The 25,366-nt window shown below is 41.3% G+C and overlaps 1 protein-coding gene and 2 long non-coding RNA genes across 3 annotated transcripts in view; 2 read left to right on the forward strand and 1 right to left on the reverse strand.

Annotated features, from left to right (window-relative positions):
- LOC137083844 (placenta-expressed transcript 1 protein-like) overlaps window positions 1-25,366 on the reverse strand; it is a 100,660-nt gene that overhangs the window by 37,926 nt on the left and 37,368 nt on the right. The window lies entirely within an intron of this gene.
- Window positions 20,952-21,848, forward strand: LOC137083842 (uncharacterized). The gene is made up of 4 exons (XR_010906621.1): window positions 20,952-20,994; window positions 21,071-21,203; window positions 21,287-21,346; window positions 21,416-21,848. It is a non-coding gene; the product is annotated as an uncharacterized lncRNA (long non-coding RNA).
- Window positions 21,939-23,979, forward strand: LOC137083843 (uncharacterized). The gene is made up of 3 exons (XR_010906622.1): window positions 21,939-21,987; window positions 22,379-22,453; window positions 23,420-23,979. It is a non-coding gene; the product is annotated as an uncharacterized lncRNA (long non-coding RNA).

The following is a 25,366-nucleotide window of genomic DNA, read 5'->3' on the forward strand; positions in this document are numbered from 1 at the left end:
TAAGGTGGACGTTTGATGGGAGTATTTCTTTGTCAAAAATACTACTTCCGGTTAGTCATAAGTTTCGGCAAGTTTTTTGAGATCATGCGTCCCCATTGACGTTAGTGGGGGCGGAATTTCCTTGTATGGGCCTTACGGACAATTCTACCGGAAGCGCGTGAGAGAGAGCGAGGGAGAGAGCGAAAGCAACAGCCTACGCCCATCAAAGCGCTGGTTTGTAGATTGCTGGACAGGTGACAATTACACATAATGTCACCAAAAAAGTGCGTTTTTGGTTGCCAGACCAAGACAGTCTTGCACAGATTCTCCAAAACCCCGCGTTAAGGCAACAGTGGATGTAATTTGCTTTTCCGGATCAGCAACTGAGTTGCGCGAATGTTTATATCTGTTCGCTGCATTTCGGTGCCGACTGTTTCATAAACAAGGCCCAGCTCGACGCCGCATTTTCCCAATCGCCTAATGCTGAAGGATGGAGCAGTCCCAACGTTAGAAGGGTGAGTGAGACTGCTTCAAATGTCTCTACACAAACCACGCGTAAACACACAAACACACGTGCACAACTGCACTTCCCACATGTACACCTTCAAAGACAAAAATACGACGATATAATTCAAGTATAAATATGTAAATAACACAAGCCGCTAAGCATATTATATAGTTAGTGTATAACTTGTAACTTACCACATACAGACGTCCTGCTCTAGTCGTTTTTGCTGCTGCTCCTGTTCAACTGCAGCCTCTGGGTCTGATTCCGGATCATAGATGTATGGCTGTATCTGATTAAAAGCCATATTTTTATTTTGAATAAAGTTTTTTTCCCGCTGTTAGGGATGACGGACTCGACTCAACACTACAGCGCTGCTGTACACGTCATTATTTAGCTCCGCTCACACGACACGCCCCCACCCGCTCGGCTTTTTTCGGAAAGACTCGGAACAGCGCATCTTTCTTATATAATTATTAAAAAAATAAAGACTTTTCGGAGATATGCAGGATGCAATGCTACTCTATAGGTACTCAAGATTGACATGACACTGACTGAAACTGAGTGTTTCACCCCCCCTTTAAACACACACCATACATCGCATGCTCCATTGATAAAGTAACTATACACGATCTTGTTGTTTACTGATGTTTACTTACGCGACGATAGCAAACAACACAGACATATGAAGCAGTTTTACTCACCACCTGCTTCCAAAGCACGACCGTGAACATTTATCGTTGGGACCGCTCTGTCAAAAACACACTTCTTCGGTAACATTATTGATTTCGTGAAGTCCTGTGACAGCAGTGACTGTGGAGATCCACTTTTGCGATATGATTGAAGCGTGATGTTGTGACGCTTCTCGTCATTTCTGCGTTCAAATCGGTTCAAATGCAGCGCTGCCTTCCCGGAATGCTATGCGGGTTGTTAAAGTTGTTTGATGTCACCCATAGGAAATAAAGTGGAGTGCGGCATGACAGAAGTGTTGCACTGACAAGTGAATCTGCGTGCGCGCACCCTTCCGGGAGAAGAGCCCGTACGGCCCATACAAGGACATTCCGACCCGATGACGTCAAGCGGACTCATACTCGAAAAAAACTCTCTGAAACTTGTGAGAAACCGGAAGGAGTATTTTTGACACAGAAATACTACATCAAATGCCCAACATAGTTTTTGAAACTTTGTCTATGTTTAGGATAAGAACCCCCCCCCCCCCCCATCACCTCCTCCAACTGGGCCAACCACTCTCCTATCCATATTTTGCAGTCTTAAAGGATAGGTTGTGTCGGGTGACCCAAGATGCCCAGACAAAAAAAAAAGAGGATACAACCCAGTTGTTACAACCCAGGAAATTCCATTCCAGGCGGCTCATTCTAATCCAAGGAAATGATCGCAGTGACTTCAAATCTACCGGTTTCTTCCAGTCAAGAACTGCTTTCACCTTTTCAGGGTATGTTGCAATACCCGCTACAGAAATGATATGGCCCAGATATTTCACTTGGGGCTGGGAAAATTGACACTTATCAAGTGAAAGTTTGAGGCCACATTCCTCTAGCCTATCCAGAACTCTCAGCAGGCGTTCTTCATGCTCCTCAAGGGTTCTCCCGAACACTATCAGGTCATCCAGATAGACCAGTAGCTCCTGTGATCCCCTGCGGCATCCTATCAAACTGGTAGAACCCTAAAGGACAAATGAACGCTGTTTTCTCCTTATCTTCATCCGCAATTGCAATCTGGTAATACCAGCTCCGCAAATCCAGGACAGAAAACCATTTGCTGCCAGTCAAACATTCAAGAACATCATCAATACGGGGCATTGTGTATTGATCCGGCACTGTATGGGAGTTCAATGTGCGATAGTCAATGCACATGCGTATTCGTCCATTCTTCTTTCTTGCAATTACTATAGGGGAAGCATAGGGACAGCTGGGGCTATCCGCCTGGATCTCTCTCGGAATGGCTTGAAATCACTGAGTCTTATCGGGTGTTTCACCCCCTTGGCTAGTCCTCCATCCCATTTATCTACTGAAAATACTCCAGATTTCTGTGACAATGCATTGACCAGACGTGTTTTCCAGACTTCCGGAATTGGCGACTCGCCAAAGTCAAACAAGTTGGGTTCTAGGACTTTTTGTGTGAAAAGTGATTTCTTTGGCACTGTGACAGTGTCTACAATACATACTTGAGCCACTAGAGTACCAATCGGAAATGCAGTTCCCTTGTGAGATTCGTTTTGAAGGGGTACAAGGAAATTGTCGACATCCACAGAAGAAGGAGTCATCACCAGAGAAGACACTAGGACACCAGCAGAGAGTTGATTTTCTTCCGACATCTCTACAAGAAGAATGTGATTGACTAAAGGTTGTTGTGGCATGACCTTGCACACAGCATAACTAGTACTGTGAGGGGGGGATGGTTAAGGGTCCTGGCCCGCCCATTTTACGAGTCCCACAACATCAGCAGGAACATTGCTGTTGGATGTCAAAGACTGTTTGGCAACATTCAACTCATTAGGAAGTATTCTCAGTGTTTTGATGTTACTGCTATGGACCAACTCTTTGCAGTGAGCCGACAGTGTATTCAGCTTGGAAGTATTTGTGCCAAGAATGACTGAAACCAGATCTGGACTCTTGGGGTCTGGACACACAAGTGCCAAGATTGAAATCTTCTCTTTAGAGAGGGTTTTGACATCAGGAAACGCCAATTCAACAGCTATATAACCCCGGTAAGGGTAAGTAGAATCGCTGAGACCCCATATAGCAAGGTCTGAAAGAGGCATAAGAGGAACATGCGAAAGGTGCTGCTGGTACATACTTTCAAACACTATGGTGACACGAGAACCACTGTCCAGTAGGGCTTTGCATGGCTGCCCTTCAAGCGGGACATCAACCAGAGGAGATGGGCCCACTAACCCCTCGGGTAAGCGACTTGGCTTTCAGAGACTCTACTTTTCCCTTTCGAAAAGAAAAGTTATCCACCGTTGCAGATGCTGGTTCCTTTCCACCTCTATTCTTCCGAAGAGCACAGATCAGCTTTTGAATGACTTTTGCAGTGTTCTCAGATGAATTGCAATGGGTGGCAATATGGTCGTCTTCACCGCATCTGTAACAGAAAAAATCTGAAGTTTCAGGAGGTAACGGAGGTTTTCGGGTTACTATTAGGCTTGCTTCGGCCATCTCTCCTGGGGAACTCTCTAGACGCGGATATACCTTGTGACACCATCATTACACTAAGCTGTTCTCATATTCTTCTTCCTCTTCAATCTCATTCAACAACTGCAAAAAGGTAGGAGGATTTTCTTTGCTCTCCCTTAGCCATATATGTACTACTATCATGTCAGACTGTGTGGAACCTCTAATAAGCTGTTCTAGCCTAACCTGGTCTGTGCGTGGAGGAGATATTCCCCCTCGGTGCAAAACTCTTCTAAGAGATCTCTCCAACCTTTGCAAGAAATGAGACAGCTTTTTACCGGACTTCTGGTGCATAGATCTGAAAGCAAAATACAAGTCCTCGCCTGACTCAGGAGTACCAAAAGCATTCTCCAATGCTTTTAAATAGTCAGAAGGGGTTGCATCTGGCTCATTTAGCCTCACTGATTGGATAATATCTAATGCAGGACCCTTTAAGCTTTCAACAATCCTTTTTGTTTTTCTCAGTTGGAACAGCCACACTCCTCAATCTCTGGTGCTCCTCGTTTACGGGTTACATTGGTTGTCTTCCCGGTCATAAGTGACCGGACACCTAAAAATTAAACTTCCTCCACCCCAGTAAAACCAATGCGATTTATTTTTCTTCAATAATATTTTTTCTTTTTAATTTTGTATTTTGAGATGATTTGATGGTATTTTTTAATATTTATGCAATAATTATTGTCTATTTTTGCCATTTAAAATTATAAAATATATATTTTTTAAAAACATTTTATTTAAAAAAAAAATTTATTTGCAGTATTTTAGGTTAAAATAGAGACTAGGCCTTCAAAAAAAATAATAACTGAAGGCAGATTAGCGCCCTCTTTTGGAATTATTTAAGAAATTATGCAACCATGGGTGTAATCCACTAGAGGTCTCTATGGAGGGGCTTGTGAATTCCCAAGTTCACTTTTCAACACATTTAATAATTTTTTTTAGCTGGATTTGAATAAATATATAAAAATAATCAAATACTATTTTTATATTATTACTTTTTTTTAGAAATGGTGATTTTTTTTCTGTAAATTTGTGTTTTTGCAGATTTCCCATTCATTTCCTATGGCAAGTGGGAGTATTTTTTTTACAACCACTTAGCATGCTCGAATCATGTCCTCATTTTTTTTTTTTTGTGTGTGTTTACATACCTAATGTTAGAAAAGTCACCAAGTTTCATGTCATTCTGACGAAGATGTGATTTTTAATAATTCAAAATGTGGTTCATAGGTTCAGTTTTTCATGGGTGTGTGTGTGTATAAGTGTGCATGTGTGCGTGTGTGTGTGAGTGGATGTGTCAGTATCACACTCCTGATGTTTTAAAGTGTCATCCCTATACTGCTGTGTACTTTTTTTCAGCATTGTGGCCGATTTGTAGATTGTACACACAAATATCCTCCAAATATTTGTGTTTTTGCAGATTTCCCATTCATTTCCTATGGGGGTCATTTTTGACCGAAGAGCACAAGTGGAAGTAATTTTTTCATGACCACTTAGCATGCCCGAATAATGCCCTAATTTTTTTGTGTGTGTTTACATACCTAATGCTAGAAAAGTAACCAAGTTTTATAATTTTCAGATGAAGCTGTGATTTTTAAAAATTCTAAATGTGGTTCATAGATTACATTTTTCATAGGTGTGTGTGTGTATAAGTGTGCGTGTGTGTGCGTGTGTGTGAGTGGATGTGTCAGTATCACACTCTTGATGTTTTAGAGTGTCACCCCTTTACTGCTGTGTACTTTTTTTCAGCATTGTGGCCGATTTGTAGATTGTACACAAAAATATTCATAGAATTTTTGTATTTTTGCCGATTTCCCATTAATTTCCTATGGTCGGTCATTTATGACCGAAGACAATGAACGTTACTTTTTTTTTAATGACCAATTAGCATGCTCGAATCATGACCCCAATTTTTTTGTGTGTTTACATACCTAATGCTAAAAAAGTCACCAAGTTTCATATCATTCTGATGAAGCTGGGATTTTTAAAATTTTAAAACAGAACATTTTTCGGTCAGAAATGACCGAAGAGCACCAGAGGGTTAAATGTGCCTGTGCAAGCCAATGGTCTAGATTTTCTTCACCTGGAGGAGTGGGAATGGTTCCATAAAAGGTTATCAAGCGTCGGAAAGCATTAGTATCACTACTAGGTCTGATGGTTTTCTCAAGCAGCTCTCCAACTGCTCGGATGATACTATCAGGTGAACTTTCATGGAGGGGTTGCTTGGAGAAAAGAGCCCTGAGAGCGCTCTGGGTTCGATATGGATTACTGAAGATCGTTCTCAGGAAAACTGAATAAAACACAGAATGTCACCCTTCACAGAAAAAAATAATAATAAAGACGCTTGAACAAACAAAATCACGTGTGTCTCGTTTACTTAACGTGCACTAAATAGATGCAAAATAAATCACAGAGGATGGTTTTACACAAATTGCATGTGACTATGCAAACCTTTTACATCACTTTAAATGCAGTTCAGTCAGAAATTAAACTTCACTGGGCCCAGACACTTGTAAAGGTATCAAACACAACAATAATAAACAAATAAAATACGGTGCAGGCCTGGACGACGCTCACGTGCATTGGGGCAGAAAAAAATACCATTGCTGCTTCAAACAGTAAACAGTAATGGAAAGGATTACTCACACTCACAGTCCAACCAATGACGAATCCACGGAGAGTTGGTTGAGAGGAAAGAGAAAGATCGTGATGCACCATATTCAGATGTCAACATTTGTTGTGCGGACCCGATCGGGGAATCCCGCGATGCCAGGGGAACTTTCAGGAATCCCTGGGTACCTGAAGCGCTACCTGGGTATCAACTCCAACACTGTTGAAGGAGCTCAGTCTCCGGTTAATACACACAACATTCCCGAAATGAAAGTGTGTCACATATAGTCTCATGGATTTAATGCAATCACCTAACGCTACGTGAATACTGCTGAACTAATGTAGAGTTTAATATATTTTAACTTCTGGACGAAATTACATAAACTCTTTTCTCTTAGTTAACGATATATCACTGCATTTGTTTTACTGCGTCACACTCTGTGTCCTCGTTCATTCTCTCCGCTATTTTTTTCTTCTTTGTTCTCTCCTTTTGCGCTCTCTCCTCCCGCCCCCTCTGACAAATCAGATCGCTCTCCAAAACAAACTGACATGCAACATACCCAATTAGGCCTGGATAAGCTTTATGTAAGGGATAATGTACACCCAGCCGGTTGTTATCGCAGAATAAACCCTGACAGAGTCAGACAGAGTCGCGCATCACTCTGAAGGGGTTTATTCTGCAACCGGCTGGGTGTACATTATCCCACTTATTACACGGCTACTAGTCTCAAATAAACTCTTACGCAAAGCTTCCACAAAGAAAAAGTTCCCACCTGCTTTAAGCCTTTCTCTATTGCTTATTTGCCATATGCCCTTGCTAAATGTTGAAAATGAATGCTGAAAGGGTTAGTTCACCTAAAAATGAAACCAAGCCTATGATTTTCTCACCCTCAAGTTATCATAGGTCATAGGTGTATATGACATTCTTCTTTCAGACAAATACAATCAGAGTTATATTTAAAAAGTCCAGGCTAACGTTAATCCAAACAGTAGTTGTAGTTGTGTTAGAAGTACATAAAAAATAACGTCAAATAACGTGCTCCATGCGGCTCCGATGGGTTAATAGAGCCTTTTGATTCAAATCGATGCGTTTGTGTAAGAAAAATATTTATATTAAAAACTTTATAAAGGAAACCTGCCTTGAAGTCTTCCATTGTAACCTACGGCTGTTTAAGCCATAAGATGGCGCCAGCGTTAAGCATAGAAGTAGTACTGGTCAAGATAACTCGTAGTACCCGAATGAGCGGTTGTTATTTGGGAATAACATACCGCTGGAATGCGCGATTGACCAATCAGAATGAAGTATTTCACAGAGCCCGGTAATAAACACTTTTAACAATATAAAGCATGTTTTCAAAACATGTGAATAGTAAACGTAAACTATATATAAAGTATAAAACCACAAAAACAATATAAAGGCAAATCTTGATGAAAAATAAAATAATATATAGATATATTTTATCAACGGGCTACATGTAGTTAAACTAGTAACGTCGCTAATTGTAGCTCGCTACTGCCCAACACTGTAAACATGTCACAGCAGTGCCGAGCGAACGCACAGAGTAACGTCATAACATCCTTTTAAACACACTTAAATGTATCAAATATGATAAACAGAGCTGCTTTACCTTATATTCATGACCGTAAATACTGCAGGGGCCCGGCGACTGTATCCCGTCCCGTCACAATAAAAGTCCCGGTGTTCACGAGCCGTGTGTTTGTTTAACAATTGCTCCAGCAGCCGTGTTTAGCGCCACAACACTCGGTCCTGCTCTGCTTTACACTGCAGTAACGTTAATAACCGCATACATGAACATGATTTCTGCCCGAGTCCTATTTTCCACCAGCTGTGAGATGAAGACCACATGTCTCAAGATACTGCACTCACACTTGGCGTCATCAAACTATGCCTTTGTTTAGAATAGGCGCCCTCCAGTGGACGGAAAATTGCATAGTGCACCTTTAAGTGTGAATTAAATGCAATGTTTTCAACACACTTAATACACATTAAATATAATTGATTTCAAATGTATCACATATTAATCTTAAATAAAATACAATAAGTTGCAATTAAGAGTGATTTTTTTTTTAAACCACTTAAGTGGGACTTTAATACAACTTTTTATGCACTTTCATAATCGCTTCAAGTGTCTTAAAAATGTAATTAAAGTGCTCTGCTCAATGTACTGACAAGCAATTAATGCAAACTAAAACATACTTTAATGTCATCTAAATATACACTTAAGTGTGAATTAAATGCAATGTTTTCAATGCACTTAATACAAATTAAATGTAATTGATCTCAAATGTATCACATATTAATTTGAAATAAAATGCTATAAGTTGCCATCAAGAGTGGTTTTTTGAAACAATTTTAATACAACTTTATATATACTTTCACAATCCATTCTAGTGTCTTAAAAATGTAATTAAAGTGCAATTAATGTGACCTAAAACATACTTTAATGTCAGCTAAATATACACTTAAGTGTGAATTAAATGCAATGTTTTTGACACTTAATACACTGTAATAAAGTAGAAATGGGAAGGAAGGAGGCGGGAACCGGCAAACATTCAACAACTTTAATCAAAATAAACCAAACGAAAGTAAACCTTCTCACGGACGACCGCCCGCACACACATAATAAAACGTGGGCAGCCCCTCACGGATGACTGCCGACACAGACACACAACAAAACGTAAACAAAACATAACATAAAACCCAGGCCTGGTCCTCTCTCGTCTTTCACTGTCTTTGTTCCTCCTTTTATACTCCCGTCACTCCGCCATGGTGAGACGAGACCGGTGTATCACCCAGCTAGCGCTCATTATCACTCGCCACCGGTCCGCTTTCACGGTCCCTTGCCTCGCTGCTACCACATACACATTAAATGTAATTGATGTAATTGATTTATATATATCACATATTAATTAGATAAATATATCACATACTAATTTGAAATAAAATACAATAAGTTGCAATTAAGAGTGATTTTTTGGAACAACTTAAGTGGGACTTTAATACAACTTTATGTTTAGTTTCATAATCGCTTCTAGTGTCTTCTAAATATAGTTAAAGTGCACTGCTCAATGTAATGACAAGCAATTAATGTTAACTAAAATATACTTTAACGTAATTTACATGTACACTATAATAAAATTAAATGCATTCATAATTACATTTAAAATAATACAGCTGCAATTTCGTATAATTAACACATCCAAATTTAAACTCTCTTCATTTATTGACAAAACAATCTGTAAAACAAATATACAAAAAAAACTTTTTGTTGATGCACAAGAAAAACCCCAAAAACTATTTACACAAACACAAATTAATTTAGAAAGAGTCTAGAGGACAATGAGGATTATATGCACAATCTCCCTCATACAAAGGTACCTACATCTACCCATCACAGAAAATACCTCACCTCGCACCTGCCGCTGCGGGGATCCCGGACACTTTATCGATCAGTGTCCGATGATGGAGGTGGGGACGCTGGTCCGGGTCCCCGACGCGCTGCACGCCGCCCCCGATCAGGCTGGCCTGTACCAAATACCCGTGAGTATCAAGGGGGGTACTTATCAAGCTTTGGTGGATTCAGGTTGTAACCAGACCTCTATACACAAGCCCGGGGGATGGGATAAGCGCTGCATGGTTATGGTGAGGTGTGTGCACGGGGAGGTGAGAGAATACCCGTTAGTGCCGATGGATTTTCTATTCAGAGGGCAAAAACATAGAATTGAGGTGGCCGTTAACCAGCACCTCCGGCATCCACTGATTTTGGGGACAAATTGGCCAGGATTTAATAAATTATTGGGATATTTATGTGTGGATGCCTCTTGGGAGAAAAAAGAGAAAGGGAAGGTGGCGGTTGCACAGGCGGGGGAGGTGGAACCGAGACCACTGGGCACTGATCCGGGGGAACCGAGCGCTCCGGAAACACCAGTGTTTTCGGAGCGCGATGACTTCCCCCTGGAACAGTCCCAGGATGAGACGCTAAAAAATGTGTTTAATCAGGTCTGTGCCATCGACGGCCATCCCCTTCGTCCTGATCAACCGCTCACCTTTCCTTATTTTACTATGTTAAAGGACAGGTTGTATCGGGTGACCCAAGATGCCCAGACAAAACAGACTACAACCCAGTTGTTGATTCCAAAAAGCCAAAAATGCTTTTCCAGGCAGCTCATCACAATCCACCTGCGTAACATTTTGGCGAAAAGTGTTGTGAGTGCACTGTTCTCCCTAATCTCCCGGGTGGGAATCCCAAAAGAGATTCTCACCAATCAAGGCACGGCGTTCATGCCACGGACAATCCACGAACTTTATGAATTATTGGGCATTAAATCTATTCGAACCAGCGTCTATCACCCACAAACAGACAGGCTGGTAGAAAGATTTAATCGCACATTGAAAACAATGATTCGTAAATTCGTTCACGAAGACGCCAAAAATTGGGATAAATGGCTAGAACCTCTCTTGTTTGCTGTTTGCGAGGTCCCCCAAGCCTCCACTGGGGGTTTCCCCCTTCAAGCTTCTCTATGGCCGCCAGCCCCGAGGGGTTTTGGATGTCATTAGGGAAGCTTGGGAGGATGGACCATCCACGAGTAAAAATGAAATTCAGTTTGTGTTGGACCTGAGAACAAAACTCCACACGCTGCGGCAGCTTTCAATGGAGAATTTGTTACAGGCCCAAGACAAACAAAGACAGTTGTACAACAAAGGGGCTAGATTAAGACAATTTACACCGGGAGAGAAAGTACTTCTATTATTCCCCAACTCGAGTTCCAAATTACTCGCCAAGTGGCAAGGACCATTTGAGGTCACACGATGAGTAGGGGATCTGAACTATGAGGTAATTCGGTCAGACAGGGAGGAGGCACGTCAGATATATCACCTCAATTTATTAAAAAATGGGTTGAGGCAGAGGCTGTGATGCTGGCGACGGTAGTGAGTGGAGAGGATGATCTCGGACCAGAGGCAGTTCAAAAGACACAATCTCACGCTCTGGTCCCGGGGGGAGATCACCTCTCACCCTCCCAGCTCATAAACCTCAAACAATTACAGGCGGATTTCGCCGACGTGTTTTTGCCCCTGCCGGGTCGGACAGACCTCATCCAACACCACGTTGAGACGGAGCCGGGTGTGGTTGTACGCAGCCGACCATATAGGCCAGAGGAGAACTGGCACCCCGACTGAGTCTGGTTTCTCCCAAGGTTTATTTTTCTCCATCACACCCTGATGGAGTTTTGGTTCCTTGCCACTGTCGCCTTTGGCTTGGCTTGCTCAGTTGGGGACACTATAAATATGATTAAAGTTATTCAACTTATTATACAAATAAAATGTATGAATTAGGTCTTATTTAATTCTATAAACTATAATACTGATCTGCCAACATTGTTGCTATATGATAAATTAAAATAAGCTGATAACATCACTGTTTTCTCCAGTACGACTGTACAGCCAAATCTAATTTTGTCGCAATATTATCCTGTTTGACACTGTGAAGGTGCTTTGACACAATCGTGATTGTAAAAGCGCTATATAAATAAAGTTGATTGATTGATTGATATAGATTGCCTGAACACAAGAAAAAAGTGGTTCAGGCCGAATTAGACGCGATGCTAGAGATGGGGGTTATAGAAGAATCCAACAGCGACTGGGCGAGCCCGATCATTTTGGTTCCAAAACCTGACGGCTCGGTCCGGTTCAGCGTGGATTACAGGAAAGTCAACGCGGTGTTGAAATTTGATGCTTATCCCATGCCACGGATTGACGAATTGCTTGATCGGCTGGGTACTGTTAGTTTTTATTGGACACTGGACTTGACAAAGGGTTACTGGCAGATCCCCTTGTCTCCAGTAACCAAAGAAAATAACGCTTTTACCACGCCATTTGGATTGCACCAATTCATTACGCTTCCTTTCGGGCTGTTCGGGGCACCCGAGACTTTTCAGCGTCTGATGGAACGAATTCTTTGGCCGCATGCTGCATATGCCGCTGCCTATCTCGATGATATCATCATTTATATTGGTGACTGGCAGCGTCATATGCAGCATTTGCAAGCAGTCCTTAGGTCGCTGAGAAGGGCGGGGCTCACGGCCAACCCGAAGAAGGGTGCAATTGGGCGGTTTGAAGTAAGATATCTAGGCTTCCACTTGGGTCATGGGCAGGTGCGTCCCCAAATTAATAAGACAGCAGCAGTTGCGGCCTGCCCAAGACCCAAGGCCAAAAAGGAGGTTAGACAGTTCCTGGGGCTGGCGCAGTGGTGTAGTCTACGTGATACGCAGGTATACGCCGTATACCCACTAGGAAAGGACAAGGATTTCCGTATACCCACTTAAAAAAGCGTGAGGATACGTAACAATATCGTTTTGTGACAGAACTTTCATTCATAATTCACCACGTCTGTGTTGCGTACACAGACTGTGGTTGCGATTGCGAATCACTAACGTTTTTGGACCACTGGGGCTTCCGTGGCCTGTGACCTTGATCTGACGTCACCTACCAAGGAAAATCAGTTGCTTGGCGGTCTTTTTTGGCGCAAGTTTGAAATTAACTAATGTAAAAGAAGATATGAAACGAAAGTAGACTCTTTGAGTGTTTTCGGAAGCCTGCCCTTAGAGCTACAGCAGCTTTGCGTGACACTTCAGCTGTAGCAGATGACACGGACGTTACAGAAAATCCAGTGCGACTCGCAATTTTGACCAATCACCGCAACTTTTCTGCACTTTGATCAACTATTCGCTGCGTCCTGATGTTTACACGAGCACATCTCTGCAGTCTGAGCGCGATGCACTGAAGCTCACTCTCGCTCATATCTGAGGTAAATCATTAACACCATTACCGCTTACATTACATGTTTTATTGAACTAAATGCATTGCAATCGGCTAAAATGAATACGCAATTTACTTTTCTAAACAAAAGCGCTCCAAGTCCGTGTTTTTCACACTGTTCGTGTGAATCGCTGGACATTCTGCACACACACACAAAATACCGGCAGTTCAATGGGGGACGCGCATCTCTTAAAGGGGCCGCGCTATATTCCTCCTCCAGGTATGGTGTGGTTCTGGTGCGCTCCCAGGTCCGCATGACAGCTTTCACATTACCAATTGTTCATAAAAACTGTGCCCTATTCTGAACTAAACTGCCTGTGTAGAAACTCCGAAACTCAGAAGACAACAATCTTCAAGATACAGTAAAGCTCCCATCTATAACGGATTGGCACCTCAAAATAATATGTGTGTGTGTGTGTGATGGGTAGGTTCAGGGGTAGGGGTATTTGTGTGTCTGTGTGTGATGGGTAGGTTCAAGGGTAGGGGTATTTGTGTGTCTGTGTGTGATGGGTAGGTTCAGGGGTAGGGGTATTAGTGTGTCTGTGTGTGATGGGTAGGTTTAGGGGTAGGGGTATTAGTGTGTCTGTGTGTGATGGGTAGGTTTAGGGGTAGGGGTATTTGTGTGTGTGTGTGTGTGTGTGTGTGTGTGTGTGTGTGTGTGTGTGTGTGTGTGTGTGTGTGTGTGTGTGTGTGTGTGTGTGTGTGTGTGATGGGTAGGTTTAGGGGTAGGGGTATTAGTGTATCTGTGTGTGATGGGTAGGTTTAGGGGTAGGGGTATTAGTGTATCTGTGTGTGATGGGTAGGTTTAGGGGTAGGGGTATTTGTGTGTCTGTGTGTGATGGGTAGGTTTAGGGGTAGGGGTATTTGTGTGTCTGTGTGTGATGGGTAGGTTTAGGGGTAGGGGTATTTGTGTGTGTGTGTGTGTGTGTGTGTGTGTGTGTGTGTGTGTGTGTGTGTGTGTGTGTGTGTGTGTGTGTGTGTGTGTGTGTGTGTGTGTGTGTGTGTGTGTGTGTGTGTGTGTGTGTGTGTGTGTGTGTGTGTGTGTGATGGATAGGTTTAGGGGTAGGGGTATTTAAAAGCAAGTAAGCAAGTATCCTTGGTTAGAGTGGAGGCAGGAGGGACAGTACGTTAGGTAGATAACAGCTGATAAAACCTGTGTTTCAGGTACCATTTTCATATAACATTTAAGGCTAAATGTAGCTCTTAAAGGTAGGCTATAGATCACCCAAAAATGTAAATTGTGTTATAATTTCCTCACCCTCAATTTGTTCCAAAACTGTGTGAGTTTCTTTCTTCTGTTTAATGCAAAAGATGATATTTTGAGAAATGTTGGTAATCAGACAGTTGGCAGCATGCATTGACTTTCATACTCTATATTTTTTCCTACTGTGGAAGTCACTGGGTGCTGCCAACTGTCTGATTACCAATATTTATCCTTAAATGTTATATGAATATGTCACCTGGACCACAGGTTTTTGCTTAAAATGAGCAAAATAATCTGCCAAAGGGGGGAGAGAAATAGTCTTAATTCAAACAGAAAACAACATAATTTTTCTTACCCCAATGGCAGATTAGTATCTTATTTTATGCAAAAACTCTTAATTTTGTGTATTTTTTTCCAAAAACAAGACAATAATTTTTACTTGTCTAGTAAATGTTTCTTAATGTACGAATTTTATATATATTTTGACTAGAAACAAGACGAAAAATACTAAGAAAAGCATTTTTTGCATTAGTGAGTGTGATGGTGCCTGTTGTGTGTCGCTCTGGGATGGGTGCGTATGCGGGCGGGGGGAAATCACAGTATACTCACTACAAAAATCTAGACTACACCACTGGGCTGGCGGAATATTATAGGAGGTTTGTACCTAATTATTCGGACCTCGCCAGCCCACTGACTGATCTAACTAAAGTATAGTATAGTATAGAAGCTTTATTGTCATTGCAATGCAACAAAATTATAATGCCCATCTGATCACTGAAAACACACACACAAATAGCAAAAGACAAAGAAAACCATAAACATTTTAGGTTAAATAAATAAAATTAAATGAATAATCATCTATAAAAATAATCACATAACATGTTAAAAAATATATATTAAAAAATATATTGGTGTTATGCACCTTAAAATGTATTGCATGTTAAGAATAAGAACAGTCAACATTATGTCTTGTCCCCGTTTAGAGTCCTTATGGCCCATGGATAGAAACAGTTTTTTAGTCTATTTGTCCTACTTTTTAGACTCCTGTATCTCCTTCCAGAAGGCAGGAGGCTAAACAGTCCATGTCCAGGGTGGGTGTCATCCTTTATTATATTGCGGGCTCCAAGGAGACACCTGCTGTTTGCAATTTCCTCAAAAAAAGGCAACAGGCAACCAATGATTTTTTCCGCAGTCCTAATAACTCTTTGCATTGCCTTCCTATTTGCTGCTGAACATCCAGAGTACCACTCTGTGAGGCAGTATACAAGGACACTCTCAATGGTGGAGCGATAAAAAGTCACTAGCAGATTTCTCCGCAGATTGGTTTTTTGGAGTATCCTGAGAAAGTGCAACCTCTGCTGGGACTTCTTCACAATGGCCGTTGTTTTGTCGATCCAGGAGAGGTCGTCGGAGATGGTTGTCCCTAGGAATTTAAAAGTGGAGACCTGCTCCACCTCCTCCCCGTTAATTTGTAGTGGGACAAGAACATTCCTTTTTCTCCTAAAATCAATGACCATTTCTTTAGTTTTCTTAGTATTAAGCACCAGGTTGTTGTTGCTACACCACTTATACAGTGCCTGGACCTCCTCCCTGTACATGGACTCATCTCCTCCTGTTATTAAACCGACCACCGTTGTGTCGTCTGCAAATTTAATAATGGTGCTGGAGGGGTGGATGGGAATACAGTCATGAGTGTACAGGGAATAAAGGAGTGGACTCAGCACACATCCCTGTGGGGAGCCGATGCTAGTAGTGATGGTAGAGGAGGTGTGGGAACCAATTTTCACAGTCTGTGGCCGGTTAGTGAGAAAGTCCAAAATCCAGGTGCAGATGGAACGGGAAAAACCTAGGTGCAGCAGTTTTTCCACAAGAGTGCCAGGTATGATGCTATTAAATGCTGAACTATAATCGATAAACAGCATTCTGACATAAGTTCCTGGCTGCTCTAGGTGACTCAGTGCGATATGAAGGGTTGTATTGATTGCATCTGCTGTTGACCTTTTTTCTCTATATGCAAACTGATGGGGATCAAAGCTGTGAGGGAGGCTGGCCTTGATGTTCTCATAAGTTTTTCAAAACTTTTCATGACCACTGAGGTGAGGGCTACAGGCCTGTAGTCATTTAAACTACTGACTGCAGGTTTTTTGGGAACAGGGACAATTATGGCAGATTTTAGGCACAAAAGGATGGATGCTTGTGTAAGGGAGGTGTTAAAAAGGAAGAACCAGATACAGTTCGGTGGACGGAGCAGTGCCAGCAGGCTTTCACCCAGTTAAAGGTGGCTCTGTGTGGTGGGCCGCTCCTACAAGCTCCTAACCAACTCGGACAGGGGGCTGGGCACGGTCCTGTCTCAGGAGGTGGAGGGGGAGAAACAGCCGGTGCTGTACATCAGTCGAAAGCTCTCTTATGCTGCGTTCACACCGCACGCGAATGACGCGAATAAATCGCGCTATTCGCGCGAAGTTGGACGTGTGAACATTTTGAATCCATTCGCTTCATTCGCGCGTCAAATTCGCTTCATTCGCGTGTGACATTCACTACACAACAGACGCGAATTCGCGTCATGGGAGGGGTTTCTGCTAGTCATTTTGACTGGGTCACTTGACTTCTTTTCTGTAAAAAATACTACTGTTAATGTATGACAAAACGTAGTTTGAAGACTTGTTCAGGTGATAACATTGTTGTTTAATGCTCAAATCTGTGTTTTTTTTTATACAAAAAGTGCTTATTTGAACATTTTAGTTTTCGTTTTCGGAGTTGTGAGATCCATGCGATCAGCGGCGCCAAGCGCTCATTACCCCCGGCAAGAGCAGCCTTTCCTCGGCCCGTCCTTCACACATTTGCCGCTCTTTCTGGTGTCTCTGTGGTGTCTCGATTTTCTCGTGAAATGGCTGACATCGATTTTGTTGAGAGGGTAGCTGCGCTTTATTTACTTTGGAAGGCTGAAAAGCGGCGTACACTAGTTCGGCGCCGTGTCTGGGTCCATCAGATCCTTCAGAGACGCACTCAGCTCGGTGAATTCCATCAACTTCTCCAAGAGCTGCGCCTGGATGATGGCCGCTTTCAGCGGTACTTTCGACTGAGCCGATCCCAGTTTGATGACCTGTTGTCCCGAGTCGGTGGGAGGATTTCCCTCCAGGATACCAACTACATTTCATCCTACATATTCCACCTGCAGAGCGCCTGTCCATCTGTCTGCGGTCAGTAAATCATTTAATATTCTGTGTGATTACAAGTAACACAGTTATCAAAATGGGTGTTTAACTATTATGTTTATTATTCATGTGTTTAATCAAAATGGGAAATTGAATTATATTTTAATATGTTGAAACAACAGTCAAAGTGGGTTTTAAATTATGCTATATTATAATATAGAATGAATTGATATATATATATATATATATATATATATATATATATATATATATATATATATATATATATATATATATATATATAAAATATTGAATAATAGTTGTGTCTGCAATGTAGCAATCAGATTATTAAATTATTAAATTATTAAACTATGAGTGCTTACTGTAGATATATGCATCTAAACATGGTCATTATTGCCTGTACACACCTATGGGTACAGCAGCAGATGTTGAAGGGCCAGCAGGGGAAGAAGCAGCAGCAGGTTCTGGCAGAGGGGACCCAGCCTCACTGCCGTCAAAAGAGCCAGTCGGCTCTGTCATGACAATATTACATATATTTACAACATTACACACATTGCACGTTACACGAGTTAGGAAAAAAAGATTTTCGACTTTTCATCATAAAAATACAACAAAATATGCCCTACTGTGTTGCTTTACTTGTCAACAAACCTGTCTCTGAGTACCCTACTGCTGCTGTCTCGCCCTGGCTCTCGGGGTGGTCGTACCCTGCGGCCTGATTCTCCTCATCCCCCCTCTCCATATTTCCACTTGTCTCCCGTGGGGAGACGAAGGGGTCGAGGAAAGACAGGACCGCAGAGTACTTCCACTTTTTCCCTGACCCTGCTGCTGACCCACTCCTCTTTTCAGTGTCCTTTCTCCTCTCCTTCAAATATGTGTCCCTCAGACCCTTCCACTTTTTTCTGCACACTTCATCTAAATAAAGCAAATCAACTCAGCGGGAAAGTATTTGCAAATTTGACAGCTTTATCTAGCTAGTAGTCTTGATATATATCACTAGAACTACACTGAGTAAAGGACGTTTTTTTTACAACTTACCAGATTGTCCGACCTCCTCACTCACTTTCTTCCAAGCAAGATCCTTTTTATTCCTGTTTCTATAATGAAATGACGATGTGTCATACAACTCCGGGTATCCACAAACAGCCACGATGATCTTGTCCTCCATTGTTGTTCAGATTTCTGCCGCCGCTTGTAAACACGTCACTACTGGAGCAAGTTCCTGATTGGTTAACGTGGCGCGAATATCCGCCAAAGTTCAGATTTTTCAACTTGAGCGATTCGCGTGATTCGCGCGAATCACACGTTCAAAACGCTCAATTCGCGTGATTCGCGCCGCCTCATTCGTGCGAATCGCGCCGCAGAATGCCTATTCGCGTCTCTGCATTGACTTAACATGTAAATCACTCGCGCGAATCGCGTCATTCGCGTGCGGTGTGAACGCAGCATAAGAGAGAGACGATGTACAGCACCATAGAGAAGGAGTGTTTGGCCATCAGGTGGGCCGTCCTCACTCTCCGATACTACCTCCTGGGGCGGGAGTTCACCCTCTGTTCGGATCACGCCCCCTTGCAGTGGCTCCACCGCATGAAGGATAACAACGCGCGGATCACCCGTTGGTATCTAGCTTTACAGCCTTTAAAGTTCAAGGTGATCCACAGACCGGGTGTTCAGATGGCTGCGGCTGACTTCCTCTCCTGTGGGGCGGGGGAGGCTGCAGGCCGGATAGCTCCCCGACCTGAGTCGGGTGGTGGGGGTATGTGGCAAGGGGGGCGTGGTTCTGCGAGGTCTGCAGCGGGAGAGAGAGCACGGAGCGGAGCGGCAGGTAAGTAGGTCAAGCACAGATGACGAACACCTGTTGTGACGTTACTTCATGCGTTTACTTGTTCACACTGCTAAGAGTAAAGCGCTTCTGCAAAATAAAACCATAACCGAGGCACAGATATGACGCAATTGACAGGCGACTCCCTCAAACGCTATGCTGAGATGCCACGGGTCTTTAGTTAAAATAGCATTTTTCTCACAATTTACAAATAGTTGGAAACATGGAATATTGTAAGAACTCATATGAACAAAATATATAACACTGGCCTAGTGTTTTTTGTATATTTTACTGTAAAAATACAAGTGCACCTTTAATATTGTTCATACAGTGTCACTTACTTTTGGATGTCAAAGCCTTCTAAAACAAATTAAATAAAACATTCACATTTTTCACATTCATCGATTGATGTCATCGATTAACAGCACACACATTTAACTAACATTAAATTAATAAGCCAACTTCTAATGACCAATTCAATTTCCAGCAAAACCTTTACAAAACTGTCAAGTTCAACACCTCTAACGATTTTGGGTTTTTGCAAGGATAAAAAAGGATGAAACTGTCAGATTAGTAGGGTTAAAATGTATTTATTATACTACAATGAAAAAATAAATGGGCAGCTGTTTCTTGAACAAGACCACAAAATGAGCACGTTTAAACCAATATTAATATATAGAAGATAGATGAATTAAACCTGTCACACAAGTTGTTGCACTTGTGATATCATCATGGGTCACATGATAACGTATAAAGTGCATAAAGTGCGGATCGCATTCATACTTAACGAGATCTGGATATATAGTACCTACTCTTTTAGCGCTCGTTAAGTAAGTACTTATTGAAATTGAGTACCTACTCAAGGAGTATGCGGTTCCGAACGCAGCCATGGTGTTGCTGTTCAGAAAGTGCACAGTAACAGTAAGTCAGTAGGTCAGTCAGGACAGTACAGAAGAAGCTGCTGTTGGACAGGGAGCGCAGTCAGTGCCGACAGTGAGGCCTCAGCACAATGACTTGACAGTCTGTGAAACAAGAAATGGCTCGGTAGGATACATGGGTTGTTTGTCTGCATTCATTTCATGGTTCCATACGTTTTGTGCATGAAGGCACCTTGTGAAACTGATTTCGGACAGAATTATAAGGCAGTGTAACAGTTCAATGATTTACAGCAAGAGAGAGCTTTGGTGAGAACCAAACAAATATTGAACTACTACATTAGTAATTTCTCACTAGAAATGAATCCAGAAGTGGAAAATATTGGTAAAAAAAACATACATTTACACACAAACTGACCAGCAAACGCAACTTTCGGATGCCGTCTTGTTTTCTTGCTCAACTGTCACAGAATGGAACGCACAGGATTGTGGGATATCAAATGGGGGGTCTCATGAAAAATACAGTGGACACAGCTAATAACTGCATATTACTGCTACTAAACAACAAACACAACACCACATAGCAACACAACTACTTTGTGTTAAATTTGCAGTTTGCAAATGTAGTGAAGTGCCACTATCTGGTGACATCCGTCCTCTCTGGGATTGATTACTCTTCCCTACGTTCAGGTAATCAGCATCTCATTCCCAACAGTATATAAGTGTGGCTGTAGTGCTGCCAAGGGTGGTGCCATTGTGCAACCGTCTTTACGGTGCCCTGGTTTCCTCTGTTGTAGGTGAGTGCTGTTTCCGGATGTGCTTTTATGTTAGGGATCACATGATTTTAACCTGTTACTGTTGCATGCTGTGCAGAGCTACCCGCGTTGTGCTGATAAAGTGCACAACGTGCAGAAGGTTTGCTTTCGCTGTTGCGAGTCTCCGTCTAACAATCAGTGCCCATTGTAGTGCTCTGAACGATGCTGATGAATTGCTGCTTGACTTCATGGTAGGATTATTTCTGCTTTGGGGCTGTATTTATTTTATTAGTATGTGTGTGGTTATGGGGAGTTTTGTATTCCTGTATTCCAGCTCGTCTGTGATCTCATTATCGGTGGCTGCCGGATGAATGACGTGGTCTTTGCATGCATGGTTTGTGAGACCATAATGATGGATTGGTGTCCATGTTTGATATTTTAGCTCCCATTTAGTTTCTTGTAGGTGAATTAATTTGCCTGTTTAAGGGCATTCGAGGACTGCTGCCTGGCTTAGGACATTTATTGCTGCTGTCTTGTTCCTATTTTAATTTAATGTTTTGTTTCTAATTACTTTAATATTGTTTCACTGGGTTTCTGTCTATGTAGTCATTGTATGTTTTTATGTGTATTGGAATTGCATTTCTCATTTCTTTATTTCACACTGACAACTTCTTGACCTCCCTGGGGGTTATGTCGCCATGAGTGATCCTCTGTTTATTTGAGGTATGTGGCATCACTCTAATAATTACTGAACCCCAGGTTGGAGTAGGTTTCTCATTTTGTTTATTTTAGTGTTTTTGTTTTCTTTAATTTCACCACTGTAACCCTCTTTGCTGTGTCACTGCGCAGGTAGTCGTGTGGTAATTTTACCCGGCCTGTGGCAGTGCTCCATATATTCTCTCTCTCAACCAAATGATTGAGTGGTTTTTCTTTTGTTACGTTGGATTAATTTTGTTGTCTGTATATTTATTTTTTTACGGTCTATGGTTCTGACCTGGACCGATTCGACTGAATTTGGGCATAACAGCTCAGACGGTAAGCAAAGTTTTTGAAGTCACATTTTATAACTAGAAAATTCCTAAATAAATGTTGAGTGTGCCTGACTCTGGTCCATATACGTATTGTGTTAATTAATTATGTGTTTATATGGGCAGACTAACCGCGAACCGGAGTTAATGCTAGCTAACTGTCAAACGCCGTTCTGTGTGTGTGTAGACGTATGGGCAGACTAGTTTAACCGTGAACTGCCGTTAGTCCGTCGTTCCACCGGCGTGTATGTGTGTACGCTCCATGAAGCTAACGTTATACATATTATTAGATCAGTTTGAATGTTTTTGTCTTGTACTACCGTTACCCAATCAGGGAGAGGCATAAGAATATCTATACATCTTTAGCACGTCACATTCTTCTTTCTTCTTTTTTCCAGAGATTTGGACCTGAAAGTCTCCTTTAACGTTAAGTTGTCCCCATACCTAACCCAACCATCTATTTGAATCTGAAAGTAACTAACCCTTAACTTTTTTTTGTTACATTTTTGTAAAATTTAAATACAGGTTTATGTGGAAGACTTTTTATAAAATGTATATAATAATTTCTGATCAAATTATTGCATTTATGTTTGAATGATTCGTTTTTGACTTGAAACAGTTGCATATTAAACTTAAATTTAGCTTATCCTTCCTATTTTGTTGGTTTTGGGGGGCGTGTTAGAGTGGGATTCTGTAGGTGGTCCTCAGAAAAAAATTGGAAGATAAAGTAGTCCTTGGGCTGAAAAAGTTTGAGAAACACTGTTAAATTGATAGTAAAGGAGATTTATATTATTTGAAAATATGTTTTTATTTTGAATAAATGCAGTTCTTTTAAACCTTTTATTCATCAAATATATTAAGCAGCAGAACTGTTTCCAACACTCATAATAAATCAGAATATTAGAATGATTGCTGAAGGATCATGTGACGGTGAAGGAATGATACTGAAAATTCAGCTTTTCACAGAAATAAATTGTAATTTAACATATAATAAATTGAAAACCAAATATTTAAATTGTAATAAGATCACAATATTAAAAAAATTTCTGTATTTTTGATCAAATAAATGCAGGCTTGATGAGCAGAAGAAACTTCTTTCAAAAACATTACACATAGTAATGTGTCCAAACTTTTATTTATATATATATATATATATATATATATATATATATATATATATATATATATATATATATATAAATAAAATACTCCATTCTGGGCTCTAGACTTACTTCTCTACCTGCAGCAAGGGTTACTACCAACTGCCTTTTGTTGCTCGCTCAAGCACATGATTATCAATGACTTTGCATGTTGATCAATACTAATTTATATACTTTGATCATTGGCAATGCCACAAAAGTTGATATTTGCTAAATATTTTAATTTGAGAGAGTAGTGTTTGCTAATACTGATCTGTTTTTTTTTGTTTTTCTCATCAGATGCGGTCTTGAGCTTAAAGCCAATGAAAGTAGACGAATACATGGCCAAAGACTTGAAATATGCACCTGAGAGGACTGGTGGCGGTAGCAGAAAGAAGTAACAAGAAAGGAAGACTTAACCAGCTGTGTTTAATGTTGCCCAATGTTTGGGCCGTTTTTTTTTTAAAGGTTATAAAAAGCTAGTTCACCCAAAAATGAAAATTCTGTCATTTACTCCTCACCCTAATGTCGTTCCAGACCCGTAAGACCTCCATCTTCAGAACACAGTTTAAGATATTTTATATTTACTCCGAGCTTTCTGTCCCTCCATTGAAAATGTATGTACGGTATACTGTCCATGTCCAGAAGGACCAGAAAGATAATAACATCATCAAAGTAGTCCATATGTGACATCAGTGGGTTGGATAGAATTTTTGCAATGAAAGCAATGAAAATACATTTTGGTCCAAAAATAACAACAACATAAAAAGTGACAGTATACCGTACATACATTTTCAATGAAGGGACAGAAAGCTCTTGGACTAAATATGAAATACCTTAAACTGTGTTCCGAAGATGAACGAAGGTCTTACGGGTGTGGAGCGACAAGGCGAGTCATTTAAAGGGTTAGTTCACTCAAAAATGAAATTGATGTCATTAACTCCTCCCCCTAATGTTGTTCCACACCCGTAAGACCTCCGTTCATCTTCACACACAGTTTAAGATATTTTAGTCCCAGAGCATAATGCAGTATGCACACTATACTGTCCATGTCTAGAAAGGGAATAAAAACATCATCAAAGTAGTCCATATGTGACATCAGTGGGTTAATCAGAGTCTCTTGAAGCATCCAAAATACATTTTGGTCCAAAAATAACAAAAACTACGATTTTATTCAGCATTGGCTTCTCTTCTGCGTTTGTTTTCAAACCTCAAATAAAGATTCAAACAGCCGTGAATCAATGATTCGGATCGCCACAATGCTCTGGGACTAAAATATAAAATATCTTAAACTGTGTTCTGAAGAGGAATGGAGGTCTTACGGGTCTGGAATGACATTGGGGTGAGTCATTAATGACCTCAATTTCACTTTTGGGTGAACTAACCCTTTAATGACAGAATTTTTGGGTAAAGTAAAAGTTTGACATGTGTACAATTGATGTGAAAGGTTGGCACAATTGCAGCTATGTAATAAAGCATGTTTCCTACGTCAGTGAAATGTCTTTATTAATCTTCTTCCTGGTCTTCCTTTGACCAATTGGCTTCTTCCAAGCTGACTGTGCGTGTTTGCAAACTTAGTGTTTATGTATCCATTTCAAGGTGTTTGGTGTTACTGTTGAACACATCAATACTTCAGTGAAAACAGTTTAACAAAAACTATGTTGAAAAGCAGGACTTTATAGTGACGTTGAAATTTCAACGTTGATTGGATTTGCAAAATCTAAACTTAAATCAATGTTGGCAAATTCACCTATGTTGAGAAACATGACGTCGGAATGACGTTGCCATTTCAACGTTGATTAGATTTGCAAAATCTAAACTAAAATCAATATTGTTTCAATGTTGGCAAATTCACCTATGTTGACAAACGTGACATTGGAAAGACGTTGCCATTTCAACGTTGATTAGATTTGCAAAATCTAAACAAAATTCAACGGTTATCCAACACTGGCACCTGACGTTGATTCAACAGTGGCTCAATGTTAAAATGCCAGCTGGGAGGGCTAGTTGCTCTTTTGGTGGTGGGTCCTTCTGAGACACAGAGCATGGTTTACAACCTATAGTGATTGACCCTTGGTTGTAGTGAGTGCGTGTGTGAAGTGCTGTGCACGTGTGGGTGTTCCCTGACCATCGTTGACTCTAGTGACGCGTGGCACGAGCTCGTCCTGCTTCTGGTAACCACGAGCCCTCTGAGTTATCGTCAGTGTCACTCTTGTGGTGTGTCTGTGCCAGCAGTGATTCGCCCTT

The sequence above is a fragment of the Pseudorasbora parva genome, chromosome 7 (assembly GCF_024679245.1).
Source record: "Pseudorasbora parva isolate DD20220531a chromosome 7, ASM2467924v1, whole genome shotgun sequence".
Classification (NCBI taxonomy): Eukaryota; Metazoa; Chordata; class Actinopteri; order Cypriniformes; family Gobionidae; genus Pseudorasbora; species Pseudorasbora parva.